This window comes from Malania oleifera, chromosome 2, assembly GCF_029873635.1.
Source record: "Malania oleifera isolate guangnan ecotype guangnan chromosome 2, ASM2987363v1, whole genome shotgun sequence".
Classification (NCBI taxonomy): Eukaryota; Viridiplantae; Streptophyta; class Magnoliopsida; order Santalales; family Ximeniaceae; genus Malania; species Malania oleifera.
Genome location: NC_080418.1, coordinates 49,211,491 through 49,217,343, shown reverse-complemented (window position 1 = coordinate 49,217,343; position 5,853 = coordinate 49,211,491). Strand labels below are relative to the sequence as shown.

At 36.5% G+C, this 5,853-nt stretch overlaps 1 non-coding gene across 1 annotated transcript; it reads left to right on the top strand.

The window, feature by feature from the left end:
• The first annotated feature begins 5,125 nt into the window (after positions 1-5,125).
• On the top strand, positions 5,126-5,233 carry LOC131149991 (small nucleolar RNA R71). The gene has a single exon (XR_009135379.1). It is a non-coding gene; the product is annotated as a small nucleolar RNA R71 (small nucleolar RNA).
• The last annotated feature ends 620 nt before the right edge of the window (positions 5,234-5,853 follow it).

Genomic DNA, 5,853 nt, shown 5'->3' with positions numbered 1-5,853 from the left:
ATTTGAGCCCAACTCCCATTGATGGTATGAAGATTACAAAAGAAGTGTTAAGATTGTCATAATTGATCAAGAAAAGACAGAAAATGAAGAATGAGCATAATAAAGAATAAGAAATACACATGCGCATGAAATGAAATGCTAATGTCGGCTCCACATAAATATCACAAAAAGTCAAGGACACGACACATATTTTCCACATATGAAAATTCTTCAACCGGTTAACGTCTTAGATGTATTCACGACAAGTTTGTGAATAAGTTGATTTAGGGTGGTCTTGGTTGGATATGGTGAGTAAGTGAGAGGATGCTAGGGTGAAGGACCCGATACCTCATAGATAGGTTAGATCATTTCCAGACTAGTCAACTTCATATACTTAGCGTTTGTTCCTTTTAATATGTGGGATATTTGATCGCGACACTCCTCCTCACATATGATGAGTGAACCCATCTTCCTTGAGTATTCTTGAGGGTATAGCCGTTAGGCTGAGTCAAAGTGACCGTTTTGTAGGTGTCCACTAATATCCTAGGTGTACTGAGTCATATACATCACACACACCTCCTGGTTATACTCGGACTTATATGACTGCATTAACTCTGAATTGTGTCACCGATTAACTTCACGTGAGTATACTGTTCTTAAATGACATATAAACGATGAAACTTGCATGCGTGATGTGCTTTGGAGTTGTGTGTATTGAATATGAATAAGCCTGTGTGACATTCAGTTATGTTCTTGTATGTGAAATGGTATACTTGTGTTGCATGTGCATTGATTTCATGATCACTGGAGCTTGTAATTGTAAGCGCTACCCTAAAATTCATTCACATCATTTGCTAGAGACTAGCAAAACGTTAGTTGGGGGGTGATTACGAGCCAAAATTGCGTAATTGGGCATCTTAACTCGGTCTTTACGGCTTATATTTTTAATTAAATATCCAATTATGTCTAATATTTTGATAAAGTACCGAATTTATCATTCTGGAATTTTATTGTACAATTTATGAAATTTGGGTAATTTTTTATTGTAGAAAAATTCTCGAAAACTAACTCGTTCTGAGTTGTGCTTCCAAGTGCAGAAGTGTCAAGTTGTATCAAGGATGAGTCCAGGATCGTATTCCACAAGGACCACTGAGTATCAAAGTATTTATAAAAGTTTTGTGAAATCCTGTTGCTGAAAAATGGGTTTTGAAAATCTTTTTTGTCTTTTACGATTTTGAAAACTCTAAACAAAGTGAGAGAAGCTTGAGTAAACTATCAAAATGAAACTGAAATTTTATCAATTTTCTAAAAAATGTAAATCTAATAACGCAACCAAAACTAAACAGATTAACTGAAACAATTTTACCAAACACTCGGGTTACGGGTTCAACGTCTGTTTGCTTCCACTGTTTACTAATTTCGTAGGCCCTACTCCTTTTCTTGTTAATCCAATCAAGGCATTAATAAGATGAAATTTTATTACTAACGATCGAGTAAATTGGCCACATCCAAACGAAAGAAAATAAAAACTCTTATTAAGCATCAACCGAATTTTATGTAAAAATAAGTTGATTAAAATCCTAGATTAAATCAAGGTTTTGATGTGCCTAACGTCAACAACAAAACAAGAAGCAACAGCTAGCGATTTATCAACCATTCCTTCAATTTTCGGTTTTAACCAAATAAAAGTTTAAGGAAATACCTAAACACGCATTATTAAAGATGGAGAGCAACCCGCAGGGCTGTCTACAAAAAAAGGGAGAAAAGAAGAATAATTTAAAAGATATTGGGGGAAGCCCTAGACCCAGTTTAGCCAACCCGACCCGACAACTTGACCCGACCCGGCTTGCTTGGTCGGGTCACATTTTTGCTCTCTGTTCACTGCAATATTTGGCCTTTCTAAAGCTAGTTTCTCACAAAACCCAAAACACAAAAGTTGTAGATAATCGTTTTTTCTTTCTCTATAAATTTTAATCGTCTCAATTGGAGTTTGGACGGAAAAGTTATGTATGAAATACGAACAGGTGTCAGTTTTGGTTCCCGGGACTTTTCCTGCGACAAAAAATTACCAAAAATTCATAAATTGTGCAATGAAACTCAAGAATACTAAATTTGACACTTTATTAAAATATTAGACATAATTGGACATTTAATTAAAAATATAAGCCGTAAAGACCGGATTAAAGTGTCCAATTACGCAGTTTTGATGCGTAATCACACCCCTAACTAACGTTTTGCTAGTCTCTAATGAATCTCAGGGCGGTGCCTACAACTTCAAACTCCAGTGATCATGAAATCAATGCACATTCTCCAAGGCACATCACTCATGCAAGTTTCATCATTTATATGTCATTTAAGTGCAGTATACTCACCTGAAGTTAGTTAGTGGCACATTCAGAGTTAATGCAGTCATATAAGTCCGAGTATAAATAGGTAGACTCTCGAGGTGTGTGTATGTATGACTCAATACACCTAGGATACCAGTGGACACCTACAGAACGGTCGCTTTAACTCGGCCTAACCGGTATACCCTAAAAAATACTCAAAAAGAAAGAAGTGGGTTCGCTCATTATATGTGAGGAGGAGTGTTGCGATCAAACATCCCACATAATAAAAGGAACAATGGTAAATGTACGGAGTGGACTAGTCTGGAAAGGATCTAGGCTATCTATGAGGTGTCGGGTCCTTCACCCTAACATCTTCTCACCTACTCGCCACATCCAACTGAGACCACCCTAGATCGACTTATTCACAAACTTGTCGTGAACACTTCTGAGGCATTAACTGGTTGAAGAATCTTCGTACGTAAAGAACATGTGTTGTGTCCTTGACTTTTTGTGATATTTCTGTGGAGCAGACATTAGCATTTCATTTCATGCACATTTTTATTTCTTATCGTTTCTTCTGCTCATTCTTTATTTTTCTGCCTTTTCTTGAACAATTAAGACAATCATTACACTTCGTTTATTATCTTCATACCATCAACGAGAATTGAGTTCGAATAGTGGTCCATGAACTAAGTTTGTCTCTAGGCGTGGCTCAGCCTTCACATCTTGAGTAGGCTACAAGACTTAGGTTTCTATCTCCCCACTAGAAGTCACCTCTAGGCTAGCAAATCAAAAACAAAGACTAGTGTACAAGGAATCATCCAGAAAAAAGAGAATTGAGTTCCATGAACTCTGATTTGATATTAACGCTCAAAAGGATGATACATAGCTCAAGGATATCTCACAAGGTGTCATAGTTGCCACGAATGTTCTCTTAATGCTCACAAGAAACCCTAAATGCAATGAATCATGTGAGTGTGTATTCAACCTCGTGAGATGTCATGTAAATACAAAAAATTATATAACCAAATTAACACGAATGTACTACCAATCAATTATTCATGGAGTCATAAAATCATATAAAGAGAAACTACGCATAAATGACTCAAGTGTGTAGTTCTTAGGTTATATGCAGGTATGTGAAGGGTACAAGTCAATGTTAAGCATAGCATAATTCAATGTAATTCCTCACTACTCTTCCTTTCTTTCTTTCCTTCTTTTTGATTTTTGATGATTTTTTTTTTTTGTTTTTGGTTTTTTTTTTTGTTTTTGGTTTTTTTTTTTAAAAAAAATATAAAACCCAGTACGTATACGTGCAGTGTCACATGCAAATGCTCACCCACCCAACTAGAATGGAACATTGTCCTCAATATGAAAGCATAGAGGAAATAGAAAAACTGTGCACGGGAAAAGTGGGGCGTACCTGGATGAAGAAATAATGGAAAAGGAAAACTAAACTAAAGGAAATTGTACCTATCAATAAACTAAAAATAAGACAGAATGAAACAAAATGAAAACAAAGGAAAGAAAAACATCATAGTGCGTCTGGAGGAGGCTCAGGAGGAATTTTGTCCGATGGGTGCAGATTTATAAATTGAACTGGTGGGTCTCCAAATTTGAGACACCACAATGGGTCAGTTTTGTTATCTACACAGAAGTTATCTATGAATAAATCAATACTTTCCACAATATCAGACAACACATTTTCAAATTGTCTTTCTTGTTTTAACAAGAAAGGATTCTTATCCAGTATAGTTTCCAGGAAATATACTTCTTTAAGAACCAGTCTTTGAGGAAAAGTTTTCGGAACAATTACCTTTGGTTCTTCAGAAGCATTAACATTAAAATTTGTACCTGATTCCTTGAAGGTTAAACTCTCACCATTCTGCTCAACTTCTTCATCTAGTGCACCAGTCACCTTACCATAACTGAGATTTGCTTCAGCATTGCAATCATTGACATTTGCTTCAATAGGGGATAACGGTTCCCTGATTGCAATCTGCACTTGAGTATCTAGCTGGGCTTGAAATTTAGATTCCTCTATCTCCAAAGCATTCAATAATGTGTTCAGCCTAGTGAAATCGGTGCTTATCTCATTGATGGCTTGAGAAGTTTGAGAGTTGATCACATTTTGGCTTGCCATGAACTGTTGCAAGCTAACGGTTAGCTGCTGTATGGAATCTTCCATTTCCCTTCTTTGCATTGGAGGACGTTAATTTGCAAAGTAAGAGGGTCTTGAGTCTTGGCCAGATGCTGCATAAAGAATGTATTGACTTTGTTCCTGGGGAGATGGCTCCACTTGGTCATTCGTCCAACTGAAATTTGAATGACTTCTACAACCTACATTGTAAGTATCAGAATAAAGTTCATAAGAAATCTTAGAAACCATATACACCGGGTTAGATTGATCAAGAAAAACTTCCTTAAGAGCATGAATAGTTGGACATGCATCAGTCGCATGCCCTGGATCCTCACATATGCTGCATTTTTTAGAAGATGATGGTAAAACATGCATTTCATTTACCTCCTTAAGCTCAATGGAATCTAACCTTTTGGACATCAATGCAAGCCTGGCATTCAAATCATCTACTTCTTCCAATTGATACTTACCACCCCCACTAATACATTTTTGTTCTTCAGATCTATCATACACATCAGAGACATCCCAAGATTGGGCGTTTTTAGCCAAATAATCAAAATAGTCAAAAGCTTCTTCGGGCCCTTCATTGAAAAACTCACCATTGCACATTGTTTCTATAAATTGCCTCATCTTTGGTTGCAACCCCTCATAGAAAAAACTGATAACCCTCCAATTCTCATACCCATGGTGAGGACATGCATTTAAGAGGTCTTTGAAACGTTCCCAACATTGATAAAATGTTTCCACATCCTTTTGGAAAAAATTCATGATTTGTCTTTTCAAAGCATTAGTTCTTTGCATGGGAAAAAATTTCTTTAAAAACTCAGTTTGCATTTCTTGCCAAGTCCCAATGGATCTTGGCCTTAAGGAATAAAACTAGGTTTTTGCCTTGTCTTTTAAAGAAAAGGGAAACAATTTCAGTCTTGTTACCTCTTCAGTGCATGTTCTATCCATGAATGTGGAACAAACTTCTTCAAACTCTTTAATATGCAAATATGGATTTTCAGATTCAATGCCATGAAAATGAGGTAACAATGGAATCATCCCAAGTTTAAAATTAAAAGCATTTGCATTCAAAGGTAGAATAATGCAAGATGGGGTGCTGGTCCTAACAGGTTGCAAATATTCTCTGAGTGTCCTATTAGGGTTCTCCATATCATGAGGTTCATTTTCAGCCATGATGCTACGCGTGTCAGATGGTGATTCAAGTGATTCAAGTGAAACAGGCTCACTCGATGATGAGATGGATGAGTTTGTCCTGACTAGTCTAAATGTGTTATCTCTAGCCCAACTAGTCATACAAACTTAGTATAAATTCAATAAAAGCAAACAGGTCAAAGGAGAGGAAGTAGATATCACCCAGACTGTGAAGACGTTCACAGCTCTAAAACACCACTCTGAAATATG